This window comes from Crocodylus siamensis, chromosome 14 (genome assembly GCF_052110815.1).
Source record: "Crocodylus siamensis isolate JL-2025a chromosome 14, ASM5211081v1, whole genome shotgun sequence".
NCBI classification, from domain to species: Eukaryota; Metazoa; Chordata; order Crocodylia; family Crocodylidae; genus Crocodylus; species Crocodylus siamensis.
This window is the reverse complement of record NC_143408.1, coordinates 563,631-580,955: the sequence shown is the minus strand read 5'-3', so window position 1 is coordinate 580,955 and position 17,325 is coordinate 563,631. Positions and strand designations below refer to the sequence as shown.

Here is a 17,325-nt window from a genome sequence, read left to right as displayed (position 1 = left end):
CAGAGCTAAGAGCATTCAGACTCAAAAACTCACACACGCAGAGCCCCCCCCACCTGCACTTACCAGCACCTTGGGACAAATGTGAAGCTTGCAGTGTGCCAGCACCCAGGCGATGCCCTTCTCCATCCATCTGCGCCCACCCACCTCCTACAGCAGAGCTAAGGATGCCAAGCTCCAGGGCCCACTCACTGTGCAGCAGTATCTGATGGGAGAGAGGTGGCTCCAGCTTCCACCCCTTTAGACTTTTAACGGTAGACCCGAAACCCTGAACGCTACCTGGCAGCTACCAGGCCCCCTGCTCAGAGCTCGGAGACGGACATTAGCTGTTCTCTGAGCAAACCCTGCCGATAGCTGGCCTTGGTGTTTACCATTAGCTTCCAGCATACAGCCCACCGAAAAGGCCACGCCTCAGGTGTGGACAGCTGAGACGATAACCTAAGAAGTGCCACATTTGGTCAGTCCCACCAATGGCCCTCCAACCCCGTACCCTGTATCCAATGGTGGCAAAGGTGGAGGCGTTAGAGGGAGAGCATTAAACCGGACAGCTTGAGAATAAATCTTCCCCCTATTCCTTACCACCTGTCACCCACCACGTTGGGTTGGACTCCTTCAACTATTCTGTTCAACAGCTACTAACAGACCATCAGCCACAAATGTAGCTAGTCCCTTGTTGAACCCGGCTGCGCTCTCTGACCCTACCACCCCTTGTGGCAATGAATTCCACATGTTAATGCATTACATAAAAAGTACTTTCTCTGGTTAGCTTTAAACCCGTCTCCTACTAGTTTCAGTCGGAGTCCAGTATTTTGGGACTTGGCGAATACTAGTTCCCTGTTCATTTGGCCCACACTCTTCATGGTTTTATAGACCTCTATCATATCCCCCCTCAGCTTTCTCCTTTCCAAACCGAACACTTCTAGCCTTTTTAGTCTCTCCTGGTATGACAACTGCTCCATACTTTGATCATGTTGGTTGATCTCCTCCATACCTCTCCTAATTCTACTACATCTTTCTGGAGATGTGGAGACCAGAGCTGCACATGGTATTCAAGATGTGGGCACACCATGGATTTGTATAATGGTATGATGATGTTCTCCAGATGTTCTCCATTTTGTTCTCAATTCCCCTCTTAATGACACTCAACATTATATTGGGTTTCTTTGTCACAGCCACACACTGAGCCAACGTTTTCAGAAAGCTATCTACAGTGATCCAAGGTGTCTTTCCCGAGTTATAAGAGGTAGTTCAGGACCCAGTGCTGCATACATCAGCCCTCACCCAGGGGAAAGTCACACTCCTCTTGCCAGGGGAAGAGGACAGAGCACCTGGGCCTCAGCCACTACCCGAATAATTAGAGGCTGCCCTGGCTCTAAAAAGACCTTGAATTACTAACCTGTAAGACAGGTTGTTTCCTCACTGGGTGGCAACATCATCTTTGTTCAAGTTCCTGGCTGCTTCCCCCTCCTACTATCTTTAGCCTTGGTCCACACCCCAAATCATTCATTCCTTGGACCTGTCAGGTCAGGTATGTCAGAGACATACCATTATGCTTAAGATGATGCAGTCTACCTCACCTCACCTCGTATGTAGAAGGAATGATTAAAAACAGGCTCCTTGAGAATCATGCCCCAGGTTAAAAGAAATTACCCAGATTAAACACTCCAGAGGGTTGAGAATTTCCTCCTGCAATGTCTCTTTATAAGCTAAAATCTAACAGCAGTTACAAATGCCCGCCCCCCCAAGAAATTGCTTTTCACTGCCAAAACCATGCAGAACACAAAGACAGACACTCTTCATGTTGATGATGCCAAATCATTCTTCAGGTCTTCAGTGTTGTTTCCTAGCATCATGTGAGCCCACCCTTGACATTAATTCTATGAAAAAGAAATGCCCAATTAGACGTACTTTACTGTTGTAGTACAGCATATTCTAGGAGTAAAATGAAATGCTGCCCATGGCATTAGTTGTTCCTACAGCTTCCTGATCTTTCTGCTTTTGATTCTGTGAAAAGTAAGAACAGTCTGCCTAGCAGAATCTGCACTAACGAAAAAGCCATTTTCTGAGTTCAATTAGCAGTGTCTGCACACCGCTGAGAGTAAATATTGATCGCTCCAGTAGCCCATTACACCAGACGAGACTATGTACCACCGAGCTGTTCCAATGAGACGACCTAGAGCTAAACTTTTCCTATTTTCACTATTCTTTCTTGATTCCTATTCTCGTCTCCAAGCCTTTGCATAAAAAGACAAAGACATTCTTGGTGACAAGACCAATCATCTCTGTTATTCTAAAAGTTATTCTCTTTATTCTCAAACAAGCTTTAGTTAAAGCATCCCGCCACCATTTTGAAATGCAAGGCACTGTATACACAAGCAGCTGCAGGCATTTTAATTAGAGCATCTCCGGAGAGCCACTCAAAATGCAACCCCTCCCACCGGAGCACGTGTACAGACGCCCCATGTTGTGAACAAGCCTTCTCAGTTCCAAAACCATGATTCAAAACAGCTAACTGACCTTTTCAATTATCTTAGCATCCCAATTCTAGGAACACTATTAGGAGCAAAGGTGCACAATCCTACCAGGAGGTGGATGAGAGCTAGCTCTGAAAGGGTGAATGCGCACCTCTGCAATGATCCAACAGCCTCACACAGTTCCCGTGCAGAAAAGACAAATTACGCGTCTATGCTAATGGTGCTTGCAAGCAAGAACGGTATGGCAGCAGTAGAAAGCAATTTCAAATCCTATACTTCAGAAATATGAAAAAGGAACAGCTATTTTTGCCAGCTCACTTTTCCATATTTATTTCAACAAAGCTTCAGCATTCAGACTGCAACGCCTGCTTGGCACAGAGATTTCTAGTAAGTCCCAGATGCAGACAAGTTTTAAATAGACAATTATTAAAATCTGATGTAAAAACAAAGTTTTCAGTTCACAGTTCTAGTCTTTTCAGAAGACAGAGAAGAAACAATCAATGAGAAACCAGCTTTATCGATCTCTGTTCACAGTGATATTTTGAGGTTACACAGCAAGAAAGTATAAAGAGGAATAAAAAGATAAAAAGATAAAAATGCACAGGAGACTCCTAAAAGCCTCTAACCGATTCCCAATGGGGAAAAATGAAGCTATCTTATTAAAAGAGACTGTTTTCAACCTTCAATAAAAACAGCTTGTATTGTTTTAAAAACGTATTAAAAAAAAAAAAAAAGCATACAATTGAAGAGACAAGCTTTGAACACAGAAATCATTCTTTAGTACAAACCTGGGGAAAGGTACTGCGGTGAACTTTGTGGAGATCCAGAAGGTCTGTATTGCCAATCCTTCTGCTACAGGAGAAAAAGCAATTTTTATTCTTAAAGTTTGTCTTTATGCACGCAGATCAAAGCACCACTCCAAGCTGAATCATTGTCAGTATCTTGAAGTCCTGATTACAGGTGCATACTTACATAAACTATAAAACCAAGTTTTGTGCATATATTTTCACACTTGAGAAGAAAAGTAGGTAGACTTAAAAATTATGAATAAATGCCAGGAATACTTAGCAAAGCACAAGCAAAATTATCACCTTGCCAGCATAATAAAGTTGGACAGTTTAATTAAATTGAGTTAAACTGACTGAGTTAAACTGATACAAATCCCTGTGTGAACACCCTTATTTCCGACTGAGAGGAGCTTGTCTCAGCTTACCTTAAAAAACTGCTGCCGGACTAAATAAAACTCAACTAAAAAGACTCATTTAAACCAAGTGTAGCATCTACACAGAAGTTTGCACTGGTTACTGTAGATCCATTTAAAACTGCACTTTTAATCAGACCTTGCAACTTTGGTATATAGGCAAGGCCTCATTCTTATGACATGACAATATACAAAGGTTAGAGTTTACTGAGTCAAGATATCTACAAAGCAGGAAGAATAAACAAGTGATCACTTCTGTAACGTGGTTATTAGATGGATCTCACTGCATTTCATCATTTTGCCTTCTGCCCCTTTCCTCGTTTCATCTTCAGCCTCCCCTCTCCCTTCTTGGGGATGGTTTGTGGCAGCACGGTTAAGTCTTAAAAAGTTCTGACTGGAAATGCAAGATCTCTGTGGCCCTGAGGGCAGGAACAATTTGATGCGTGTGTTTGAAAACAAATCACATAATGACTTTAAAAAGCTTAGACGTGTGAAAACAAGAACAGTTTTGCCCTCAGGACAGTTGCATTTAAAATCACAGTGAGCTGAATGTAACCTCTTCTCCTCATTTAAAGGGTAGATGTGTCTACCTCCCTCTCTCAACCCTCTCCTTATTTCTGCTAGCAGCCTCCAAAGTTGTCGCACAGCCCGACAGCAAAAAATCTGCACATGGTTCTTAGTAGGAAACACTAAACTGGATTACAAAAGAGATATGTGCATAGCTGGTTGTGCTGACTTGTGACCTTTCACCCTGTCACACTGTGGAGAGAGGGAAGCAGAAATAAACAGCTTGGCTAGACACCTTGTGAGCCATAGTTTGGAAAGATTTAAAAAAACAAAGTTCAGAACATGAAACCATTATTCCTGCATTGTTCAGACTAAAGTTGCGTGCGGCTATTCTGTTCCAGCTTCTTCCCTATCACATGATCTTCTCAAGGGTGGAACAAGACTATTATGCTGCCAATTATCTGCACAGCAGCGAGAAAACCAGGGGTATCAAAAATTAAGACTGTGACCTTTTTTTCCCCCTAAAGGTGGGGAGGCAGAGAAACAGACATCGTGTTCCAGGAACAAGCAACAGGCTTGAGGCAGGCGTTCCTGGGACTGCATCCAGCTCTGACATATGTGGTGGGGTGGCCTCAGGTAGATCATCCCTTGTGTGGCAGTTCCACTGGAGGATACTAAAAGAGACCAGCACTAACCAGTCCGTGCTTTGGAAACGTAAGGCCAAACTTCAGAGGATGTGCATCAAGAGAGCTCAGCTGAATTCAGCACACTGGACAAGTGCTGCTATTTCTGTCTTATATGGGCAAGGAAACTGGAAACCTTACCTTGGGCCTGGCAGTGCTGCATTCAGCCAGCAAGTTCTTGCAGTTCTTGTGGACATTCACGGCACAATCTGAAATGTAAAAAACATTTAAATTATTCTTTCTGTTCCCACTTCAGCAGAGAGAAATAAGTGACAGACTTCAGATTCAGAAAGGGTAAGAATAAATTCAAGTCCTGCAATAGAAGGACTAATTTTGCAACTTGATGTCACGCCAAAATACAACTTGAAGAATGAGCATACAGAGCCATTATAAAGAACTCGCAGAAAGAAGACCCTCTGCTAGAGAAACAACACCATAACCAGAGCACCTGTTGTACTTCTCTGGCTTGCAGCCTGCATCAAAAAAGCACTATCCCACAAGTGGGGGGGACTAGGAGGATATAACAGATTCTTACTGTAACCCGGGGGCACAGAGCAGTATTCTTCATTTACACAGACTTCAGCAGAAATAGAAAATATTTTATGGTATCAACTGCTATGGTATGAAGTGCTATCAACTGCTCCAGTATGTTGTAATATTAATACCTTGAGTACTGCAAGTGTGGTAATTGGGGGTGAGGGGGAGTGAGGGGGGTTGTGTGTACATGTATTTGTAGGATAGGAACCATTTCCTGCTTAACCAGGTCTATTCCTTGACCCCACTCTGCTTAATTAGTCTTCAAGTTAAAACAGGATTCCAGGCTGCAACAATCCTGACCAAAACTATAATCTTTATATTTAAAGCCATTCTGTCAAGCATTACTGGAACCAAAAGAAAACACCACTTGCTAATGACAGAGCAGAGAAACACACGCACAAACCAGAATCCAACTGTCAGTAAATCTGGCATGTAATAAATGGAATTAATTCAATTACTTCCTGTTCGTAAGCCATTTGTCAAAAAACAAAAAAAACAAAAAAAACAAAAAAAACAAAAACCCCCCCCCAAAAAAACCCCTTGGTACTTCATGTGAAGAACTCATTAGCCACTAATATTCTAATAGAAATGGAAATCAAACAAGTCTTCAGATTCCAAAATGTGATTTTTCAAGACAAACAAACAAGCAGGTTATATAATTCAGACGACGCGGCAAACAGATCCTGGAGCAAGTACAATCCCCTGTGTACAATGTACACCCCGGATTTTTCTTTTAGATATGTGGAGGATGAAGAAGAACTGATTAAAAGTCACTGACATAGCAACAAAAACACTTCAAATTATCAGCAAGTCAACTATCCAGATGCTACAATGTTTACACTGCATAAGGCAACTGTTTCTACATCCTAGTACTAAAGCTCCTTGAAAAGTTGAACACAGGAGACATTTTTGCCCCAAATTAAATCCAATCTCCTTCTGAAAAATTACAGCTGGGAGAGGGGAGAGGACCAACACGACAGTTTTCTCCAGCAGCTTCTTGTTCTCTGTTAAACAAGACACTTCCTTTACCTGCAGACTTGAGAAGCAAGACAGGAGGAATGCAAACAGCCACACAGCTCCTTGCAGCAGGCACTAAACGTGCTGGGTAAAAGGGAGGGCAGGTAGAACAGGAACATTTACACTCTGGCTGCAGAGAAAAGCCTGTTTGTGCCTAATGTACTGAGGAAAACTGTTTAAGACCCGATCATCCAAGCAGAACTATCATCCCACCCTGTAACGGTGCCAAGGTCAATAGCAGCCAGGGTGACCTGGTCGAAGTGCTGCTGGTGCCAGGTAGGACGTTCTCCTTTACACAACACAAGTAACATGCTTATATGATAAGGGCAACTACAGAAACACACAGGAGCTGCAGAATCAGGCCCCACAGGGGAAATCATTACAAGTCTGACAACAGGGAAAGAAAGGTGCTTAGCGGCGACAGTCTCCCACACGTAAACAGCAAGAGCACAACTAAGCCCTTACAGTGCCTGTCATGTATTGCTGCATTTTTACATACAAAACTATTTTTGAGCATAGCCACAGTAGCTCATCTGACATCTCTGGGAAAGTCTTCACTCTGGTAGAAGAACTAAAAATGCTACAAAAACCTGGAAGGCACCCGATTCTGTGCCTGGAAAATAAGTATTAAAAAAAACTTTCCTTTCTAGAATGAAAGCAAAGGAAAATCTGTTTTTGCTACATAAACTGTTAATTCTGTAAACGGGAATGCATCAAAATGAAGAAACAACCAGAAGGTTCAGAAGACTTCTTGATGCTTGTTGTGGATGACTGGATGAAGATGATGAAGTGGCTAACAGCTGAAGTGCCTGTGATTCAGAGGAGGAAGCTGGAGGATTAAATCAACATAAAGCAGGAATCAGAAACAGAAAGAGCATCAGCCAGATCGAATGGGCCATGGACACTACACGGGTGCCCACCAGGCAGGACTGAAACAGCACTGGGCAAGAAGAGCAGTCGCTGCCTGCACAAGAAGGATCGATGCTCATGGTTATCGCTGCAGCCCTTTTCACCAGTCCAGCAATTCTCTTCCATTTAAGAAGGAGGGAGGGAGCCAAGCTATTACACCACTGTCACTAAGCCACACCGACTCAAAGCAAAGTCTGGGATTTCACTGACAAAAGGTCACTGGTGTGAAGTCACCAATGCACATGAATTGTTATTGCCTGGGAAAGCCAGGTTTTTGTGAAAACGCCTGGACTTCCTGCGCTCCTACAAACACTGGCTACAAGCACCCAGGATTCCACTTGCAAGGATCTGAGAGAGCCCGGGCACACATCTACTGTCACAGGAACTGGCTGCAGATATATTTTAGAAATCCCAAACAAACCCTAGAAATGTAAATCTTCAGACTGGGAGCAGAGAAAGCAAATCTGAAGAGAAAGAATTACAATACAGCAAGCCGTTCCTGATCAATCTCCAGCCGGGCACCTGTACCACTCTACAGTAAAATCTGTCATCGCCTTAGTGTTTCGGTTAAGTAGTAGTTCTTTCTCCTCATTAAGATTTAAAAGGCGTGGCCCATTTTCAATACCCACGTATTTCTTATGCCAACTTTAAAAACGGATATCAATTTCAAAATACACTTGGTCTGAAAACTGTCCACCTGCTCTGACTACAGGTAGCACCCAAGATTATTTTCCAGTCTGTTTACACCATGTATTTGACTGTACAGTATGCAGAGGCAGCTCCCTTTCTTGATGAAATACATCATACAGCAGGAGAGAGAAAGTGCTGGAAAACAGGAAAATGCAATGGTAAAAGCCCCAAGAATTGACCAGGGGATAAAGGGGAGGCATCCCATCTGAAACTAGTTTTAACGCTCTCTGTTTAGCTTGCTCCATCACAAGTTAGCAGTGTCCTTCAGTGATTTTTGCTTGCGATTATTTCTGCCCAGCCAATGTAGGAAAAGGGTTATAATATGAAGCTTTTATACAGATCTTTAAAAAAAAATGCTTCAGTTATGTGTGCGTAACTTATGACATACTTATTATCTGCTATGAGCAGGCTGTTATCTGCTAGTGCAGATAAGGGCAAGATAATACACTGGTGAATTTGATTTCCTGTTTCTAGACACAAAGTCCTTTAACATTCTCTTTCTTTCAGGGCATCTTTCTGAAAAGAAAAAGCAGAGGGGCTCAGTGAAGGACAATAAGAATTATTAAGAACACTCAGATAAAGACACATTGGAAAGGATAGATTATTACCTCGGAACAGGGACAAATAAGGGACACGATAAAAGAATATAAAACAATGGCTGTTCTAGAGAAGATAGATGGGAGTTTTTTTTCCCCATGTCTCAGAATACAATTAGGGGATAGCCTATAACATTGAAACTGTGATATTTTTAATCAAATTTTTTTCCCACACAATGAACAATTAGACTGTAACCGATTGCCTAAGTTTTTACCGCAGATACAAATCTGGCAATATTAAAAAAGGAACTGGAGATCTGTTTGAACAATAATATTCGGATACAACAGTTAATGTTTGCAATGAGTTATGGAAAGGAAGTTTAAGTCTACCCTTTCTGGGTTTAAAGCAATCCATGTTAGAGATTAAGCTAAAACCTTCATGAAGAGTATTATCATCCCCCCCAACCCATCTGCCTTTTTGGGGGTTTCTTGCCCCCAAAACACATTCGGTCCAGTGCTTCTCAATCAGAGGGCCATAGGATCCTTTAGAGGGTGCCATACAATATTACCACAGCTAGATATGCAAACACCTACACATGACTGTCAGGATAAATCCAGAGATGTCACATCAGAATCCAGTGCGTTAAAAGCATTCCGACCTACTGCAGTCTTTCCCAGCTCTTTGCAACAGAAAACCTGCTCTACTATTTTTCTGGAGTCATGAAATGACTACAAGCTAAGAGCTGACATTTTCTGAGGGGTGCCTTGAGTCTAAGATGACTGGGAACCATTAATTTAGTGCCGTCACTGCCAGCATCTGGACGAGAAGGAACATGGACGGGTCTGCTAAGGACAGCACTCCTACTCCCCAGACTAGCTCATCCACAGTAATCTATCAAGACTCCTATTAATGACAGAAAGTTTTATCTGGTAGAATATACGATTTTTCCACACTTAAATTAAGTGCCTTCCCAAAAGTTGGCAAAGTTCTTTGGGTAGATGTGATATCTTGTCAATAGATCAACTGGGTAATTGGAAAAAAGTTCTTTGGAAGCTTTCGGACACAATCCGCCTTCTTCAGGCATCAGGAGTCTCTGCTGATCTGAGATCTCCAAGGAGCGAGAGAAGCTAAAAGTGACAGGAGGTCAGTGAGAATGGACATAGGTGGAAATTAGAAAAACAAAAAGGTAGAGAAGGGAAGAAGAGCGGGGGCGGAGGGAGGCCAAAGCAAGTAAGGGAGACTACTGTACTTGAGTTCTCCAAGGTAGAAAAGAGGTTATCCATGAAAAAGTAAATAGTTAGAAATTAGGAAGACAAAGGGTAGAAAAGGAGGGGAGGGGAAAAAGGGAGGGGAAGAGAAATATAAAAGCTCAGGTCTAGCAGGTACCAAAAGTTAGCAGTAAATAAGTTGCATGTGATCATTTAAGAGCATTTATCGGACAAAAAATTAGACAGTCCAAGAAAAACTTGCCAGGTTACGATGATTCAACGTCTGACAAAGCACAGAACCCGTAAATCAGATACAATGCCACGTCCGTATGTCAGACGCTATGAAAGTCTCCTGCAGCAGCACCGGATTCCTGCACAGACCTGACTCACCGGGTGTCAGACCTGACCCCTGGACTCCAGCGCACTGTCCAGTACAATCACCGCTCGAGTGCTCCACCGTGATCAATATCCAGACTTGCTGCAATTAGTTTAAATCCCAACTGACAACTTGAGACTTGGAGAATTTTTATTTAGGATACAAAGATTAAAAGCATCGTTGAAGCATAACTTGGCTCAAGTCTGGCAACTCCTACCTCTGCTTCCAATGGCAGAGAGACTTTACATACTAGCTTGAGTTTCAGGATATGCTGACTGCTTAATGCACCCGGTCCAATAGAAACAAACTTTGGACTAAATATTTGTCTTCTGACACTAATGATTTCTCTGCCATCAGACACATTTGGTCTCTTGAGAGAGAAAACACTGTCCCTCGTCTCTGCCCATATGAAGTACAAGTCACTTCTCTGGCTGGAATCCACCTCAGAAACACTACTCAGCTAACAACAAATTTACATGTGAAGGATTAGTTGAATTTTTTTGATTTTGTGGCATATCCCCACAAGCCCAGAAATACAAAGGAACGAAACTCACTTTTCTTTCAGTGAACTATACAATATTTGATAAATACAAAGACAAGCTCTATTTTAAGCAGCTTTGATATTAAGCGAATCAATATTTCTGTAGCATAATCTATATGCCTCTAGAATATGTGTCCTGAAATTCTAATCTGCTACATAGGGCATCTTGATTCACAGCAAAAATAATTAAGAGAAAGAGATCATGCCCAGATGAAATGAGCCTCAGATACTAAACCTACCGCTCGCGTACGGAAACTAAGTTACCCAAAACCCGTGCAATCTCACTACTGACTTGCTGACGCATCTGCAGTTCCCGGGCGCTAGACAGATCCGCGCTGGACACGAGGGTGCGCGTCACTACCAAGAGAAACCTCCACCGACCGCTTGCCAGGAAAGGGGAGCGTCTCCGCAAGACTCATCGCAGGGCAGGAAGGGTTTGTATCAATCGAACCAGAAGTTGCTGCGTTTAGTGAATCCAGGTCACGGATCCTAATCAGTTCAGACCAGATCTAGCATTGTCCAAGCGGCTCCAGCAACTGGCACCTGCTCCTCGCGCTCATGTACCAAAATGAGCAGAGGCGGGAGCCTGAACCAGGCACCGACCGGCAGGTTACCTGCACGCGGCCGCAGCCCCACACTGGGCAGCCACGTCACCACGGGACTCGCATATGTGATGGCAGCGTACCTGTGAGGCCAGACAACCTCCGGGCCCGGGGCAACCATCTCTATGTGGAAGAGCAGTGAGAGAGGCCCGGGATGCAGACATGATCGCCGTTGCGGCAAGGAGTCTGAACACGGGCAAAGGGAGGCAGAGCGGCTCCCTCGTGAACGGCTGCAAGATGAAGTGTGCACCCCATGCCAAAGCAGAGACAAGCACCCACTGCACCTCGCACCAGCTCCCGAGCTCCAGTTGTGAAAGCACTGCACCACGGACACGCCGCGGAGACAGTCAAGGAAGCAACGGAGCAGCTCCGCTGTCGTCCCACGAGGTTTTCATGGATTTCCTAGACATTCGGGCTGGAAGGGACCTCGGAAGATCGAGTCCAGCCCCCGCCCGAAGGGCAAGATCAGCTGGGGTCATAGGATCCCAGCAAGATAAGCATCCCATTTACTCCCGAGGTGTTTGAAGCGTCGCTGGGTCGAGGCGATGCGACATGCGCACGCGGCCTGGTCTCGCGCCTGCCGCAGAGCCACGCTCGCCTCACCCGGGCGACACGCGCGCAGCCCGCGCCGGGAAACCACCCGTCGCGCCGGCCAGCCCGGGCCCGCCACAAACCCTCGGGGGGCCCCGCACGGCACGGCCCGGCCCGGCGAGGCGCCAGAGCCGCGTCCGCCCGCCACGCGCTGCGCCTCGGGGTCGGGGCCTGTCCCGACCCGCGGGGAACTCCGCGCCCGCCCCGGCGGTCGGGGGCAAGGGGCAGCCAGGACCGGGCCGGGGCCAGGTCGGGGGGGGGGGTGGCGGCGCCCCCACCCCGCCGCCCTCCAGGTCGCGCCGGACCAAACACGACCCCGCGCGAGCAGGGAGCGCCGGGGCCGGGGGGTGGGGAAGCGGGTTGCCGGGGACGCCTCTTACCGCCGTGCCGGAGGCCGTGGGCCGGGCTCGCCCCGGAAGTGATCGGAAGTCACGGCGCAGGCGCAGGCTGCCCGGCCCCACCCCCAGCCTTGGCCCCGCCTCCGGGGCGGCAGTTGAGCGTGTTGCGCTAGCCCGCCCCGCGGTGCAGAGCAGAGCCCCCCCCCCCCGTGTGCCTGCTGCCTGCGGGCAAGTGCGCCTGGAGCCAGCAAGCGGCGTGGGGGGCAGCGAGCCGGGCCTCGGGCAGGGGAAGGCGCGGGGGAGCAGCTGGGCCGGGCGGGAAGGGCCTGCGGGCAGCACAGGTGCAGTCGTTGGGGGCGGGGCGGCCAGGCCAGGTGAGGTCGTTAGTGGGGGCAGGCGAGGTTAGCAGTCTGGGCAGGCAGCCGGGCCAGACGAGGTCGTTAGCAGTTCGGGGGGGGGGGCAGCCGTACTCACGGAGGCACTGCAGGCCATTTTTGTTGCCCAAGGGCTTGGCGCATAGGGAGCAGCTGGCGCTGCTCGAGAAAACCCCCGGCACCAGCTGGTGCCCATTGACCTTCCACCTGTCCTGCAGCTCCTTCTCCTTCTCCTTCTCCTTCTCCCTCTGCTGCTCTTTGTTCTTACCCTGGGGAGGCAGGGAGCAGGCTCTTGGCACCGAGCAGCAGGACCGTGCCGTGGCCCCCACCCCCGAGCGCACGGGCAGGCGCGTCCCCAGGGCTTGCCCAGACCCACTGATAGGGGCCGGGGCCCTCCACGCAGCCTCTGGGCAGGGGCCTGGTCTCCGAGGGGTCTGCCCCGAGCAGAGCCCCCTCCCCAGGCCGCCCTACAGCCAGCAGCAGCCTGGGGAGCTGCCCGGGGCACCCGCGCCCTCCCTGGGACGGTGCAGCCCGGCTCCCTCACCTTATCCTTCTGCCAGGATCCCGTGACACGGCTCCGCAGGGAACTCAGGCGTCGCATCACCGTGGTGCCTTTCTCCACCTTATCGCTCTTCCCACTGTCCTCATTCCTGCCATGAGGCAGGAAACATGTCTCAGGCTAGGAGGGGGTAAGCACGAGCAGCAGAAAGCAGGCAGACCCCTGCCCTGCTGCCAGGACAGAGCTTGCCTCATGGTACCGCTGTGGCCCTGCCGGGCTGTTTCCCAAATCCCCTGAACACCGGGTCCCTGGCAGGTCACCTGCCCCGGGGGAAGGAGCTGGGCTCCCACGAGCTCTGGGCTCAGGTGCTGACCCAACCAATAACCCCGGGTGCCTCAGTGTGCCTGCGAGGAGGACGACCCCCCTGCGTCACCAACTCTGGGCTGGAAACTTCCCTGGCAGGGGCCAGCGCAGCCCTGCAGAACGGGCCGGTCGTGGCTGGGCCGCAGGAACCACTGTTGCATGCGTGGCCGTTGGCAGCAGGTCACAGGAGGGGCAGGCGCAGGGCACAGGCTGCTGGGGGGCCACAAATGCTACCCGGCTCCGCTGAGGCTCACTTACTCGTTCGACAGGAACTCGAACCAGGTGAGGTTCTGCTGCGGCTCATCGCTCCCCTCGGGCGCCAGCTGCTTGGCCCTGTGCAGGAGGAACAGGCTGAAGCTGCATGGGGCGGACCGCGTGGGAGAGCACTGCTGTGTTCCAGGGAGGCCCGGCGCGCTGCCCCTGGGCTCTTGGGCCCCACGGTCGCTGCGGGGCAGCTTCCCCGGAGGCTCTGCGAGTGGTGGGGCACGCTGCTGCGGCCCAGCCCGGGTCCTGCCCTGGCCACACACTCACCCGCGGTACTGCTTCAGCTCCTGGAGCACTTGCTGGACGATCAGCCTGCCAGGGAGGGAAGGGGGGGTGTCAGAGGGACTGCCCGCCTGCCATGCCCAGCCCAGCCCTGGGCCTAGGCACAAGAGCCAGCAACCAGCCTGCCTCTGCCCAGGCTGGCAGGTGCGCAGGACACAGCATGTGCCATCCTGGTGCATGGTGCTGCTGTCTCCTACTCCCTTGGGTCCAGGCTGCAGCTGGTCCCAAGCAGCTCTGGAGAACAACTGGCCCCCCCATGCCTGGGCTGCCAACACTTACACATGGTCCGGGGCCACGTGATCCTCCTCCATCGTCTTCAGCATGGGAGGTTGGAGACCTAGGACAGAGAACATGGGCAGTGGGGCCACAGGCATGTCATCAGGCAATGCGGCGCTGCATGCAGCTGCCAGGGGAATACGGGCATTGCTGCTGGAGCTCTGAGGCGCCTGTCCAGGGAGGGCAGGGGCTGGAGAGAGAAGGGGGCTATAGGATCTCTTCAGTGGGCTCCCCGCTACTACTGGAGAACAGCCCTACGTGGCGCTGGGCATTTACCAACCTTCTGCAGCCGGGAGCAAGGCCTCCAGGTCCCGGGACAGTCGTGGGGGGGGAACCCCCTCACAGGCCGAAGGGATGGACTTGGACCTTAGTCTCTTGTTGCTGCCGCACTCCTAAGAGAGGAGAGGAAAGGATTGGCCATGCCTCCAGCACCCGTGGGCAGCCGGAGAGTCCTGCGGCCGACTGCCGTGCCTGGTGGAGGGGCATGACCCTGTGCAGAGCCAGGCTCTCCAGGACAGGTTATGCTGGAAACAAGCCCCAGGCCCAAGCAGGTTTCCTGCCCTGCTCTGGTTTAATCAGGGTTGTGACAGGATGCTGTGCAAAGCTGCCCTTCCCCGGGGCTGGCTGGGGGCACTCTGGGCAGAGCTGGCAGGTTCATTGCCTGCAGCAGCACGAGGCTGCAGGGCCATTGCCACCAAGGTGCCGGGAGCCCCACGGGGCCCTTCCGAACGGAGCCCACCGGTGGGGCTGGCCTGCGCCCAGCTGGCTCCCGGGGGCCTCCGGCATGCGGCTGTTCTGCATCCGGGGGACCGGGATCAGCCCGTCTCGCTCCAGACGCGCGCTGCCAGGGAAGGGAGCCCGTCGCACCCACAGGCCCAGGATCACAGCTGTTAGCTCGAGGCAGCTGCCGAGGATTGGCGCAGGTGGCCCAGGGGCCTGGGAGCAGCGCTGGCAGGGACTGCGGCTGCACGGCCCAGCATCTCCCTGTCCTGCCCCTGCCCGCAGCACAGCTGCCCGCAGCTTCGTGCCCACTCACCACGTCCTGGTACCCCAGGCCCACGGGCTTTATCTCCACTTCCATTGCAGCGCTGCTGCCGGCCTCCAGCCTGCCACGCGTGGCCGGCAGCTCCAGGGACGAGCAGGGCAGGCTCCTCTCGTCCTCATCCTGCTCCGGGTCGCTGCCCATCGCCGCGGTGTCCAGGCTGAACCTGATGCAGGGAGCAGAAACGAGTCGGACCCGGGAGCACAAGTCCCAGTGCCCCAGGGACAAAGGGGCCACGGCAGGGGAGAGGAGATGGAGCAAGAGGCAACAGGCACCGGCTCTCGGGCACGTCCTGGCAATGCCCCTGCGGCTCTGAAGGAAGGCCGTGCTCCCAGCGCCTGGGCCTGTCAGGACGCTGGTGGCCGAGGTGCGGTGATGAGCAGAGCCCGGTGGAAAGCCGCCCTCCCCAAATCGCACCACACGACTCCTGCCAGCTGGGCACGGGCTCCAGCGTGCAATGCAGGGGGGCGACACAGCAGCTCCCTTGGGCCCTGCACCCGTGCGTGCGAAGCACCCTGCGTGGGACCAAGCAAGGCCCTGCAGGCTGTCGCAGCATAGGCCACGGCACGTGGAACAAGGGGCTGCAGGGCTGCGGTCTGGGCTTGATAAAAAGCGGCTCAGATCTCAGCCCCAGAAAATGCCAAGACACCTTATAAGGTGGGGGATAAAAATAGCCGAGGCCGGTTCCCCGCCAGATCGATACATCCGTCACGGAGCACGAGCCGGAGGCCTCGGCCTGGCGGCCGGCGTCACGGGTGGCACCAGGCCAGGGACGTCCCTTGGCCGGGCTCAGCCGAGCACCCGTTTCCCTCGTCCACGGGGCTCAGGGCAGGGCCGGGAGAGGAGCTCCCTGTGCCCTCCGGAGCCGGGGCCCGAGGCTCTCCGGCCCCCGGGGCACCCTGCTCGCTCAGGGCCCAGGAAGGGTCGCGCTGGCGGGCTGGTGCTGAGCTGCAGGCGGGCAACGGGCCCAGCCGTCCCGCAGGGGCCACGTCCTGCCCAGCTCAGCCCAGCCGTTCCACGGGCAGCGGGGCTCAGGCGAGGGGGCAAGGCCTGGCCCTGTCGCGTACCTGCGCCTGCTCTCCGTGGGGGACAGGGGGCTCTCCCAGCTGTGCCGCCGCGAGGTGGACATGGATCTCACGAGGGTGGGGAAGGAGTCTTCATCCTCCTGCAGCTCCGGGCCTGCCCCGGGTCCCGCCATGCTCCCAGCCCCGGCAGCGCCAGCCGAGGCTCCCGCAGCACAGGAGCAGTGGCAGTCGCTGTTCAGGAAGTGGCATCCGGCCTCCTGGTAAGCCAAGGAGCAGGGGGCACGGGCAGGGCAGGCGGTATCCTGGGACATTTCTGCCGAGAAGCCAGGCCTCCGCTCTGCCGCAGGGAAGGCAGACACGGGCGGCCCCAGCGCTGCTCCAGCCTCCGGCGGGCCGGGGAAGCCCAGGTCCCGGTAGTACTCGGTGCCGTGGAGCGCAGAGTCTATGGAGAGCAGGTCCTCGGCGCTGCCGTGCACCTCGCCCGGCGCGGCGCCCAGCTCCAGAGAAGACGAGTCCTCCTGCCAAGGGAGCCACAGTTAGCGTTGCTGGGCACGGCCAGGCCAGGCACGGGGCGCCGGGCACACTCGCACTTGCCTTTTCTTCGGCCAGGCCGGGAAAGAAGGTGTCATCCTCATCCTCAGCAATCAGAGCCGGGGAGAGGGAGTCCGGGGTGCTGTAGCTCGAGGTGGGGACGCTGCCAGCAGCAAACTCCCGCGAGCATGGCTTGCACTCGGACCCTGCGGGGGAGGGAGGCAGGGAGACAGAGAGAGAAGCCGAGGGGAGTCGTGTCACACGGCAGGCGGGAAACCACCGCGGCCACGGAGCAACGGGCCACACGCCCACGCGCAGGCAGCTGCAGAGCGGGCACCGGGCGCTCAGCGCACGCCCAGCTCCCTCGCCGCCCGCAGCAGGCCCGTGCCGGGGCCAGGCCAGCTGGCACCTCCCGGCCTGCGTGCGGGGCGGCCAAGGGCGTGAGGATCCAAAGGCTTTCC

The 17,325-nt window shown here is 52.0% G+C and overlaps 1 protein-coding gene across 2 annotated transcripts in view; it reads right to left on the bottom strand.

The window, feature by feature from the left end:
• ARHGEF18 (Rho/Rac guanine nucleotide exchange factor 18) overlaps positions 1-12,801 on the bottom strand; it is a 42,182-nt gene extending 29,381 nt beyond the window's left edge. The window contains exons 1-3 of one of the 2 annotated variants that reach the window (XM_090026943.1): positions 12,683-12,801; positions 5,004-5,071; positions 3,260-3,323 (exon numbers count right to left, since the gene is read on the bottom strand). The gene's annotated coding sequence lies outside the window, so the exon portion shown is untranslated. Of the gene's footprint in view, positions 1-3,259; positions 3,324-5,003; positions 5,072-12,250; positions 12,328-12,682 lie in introns of those variants that run through there. The other variant, XM_090026945.1, reaches the window with a different exon arrangement.
• Positions 12,802-17,325: the final 4,524 nt, after the last annotated feature.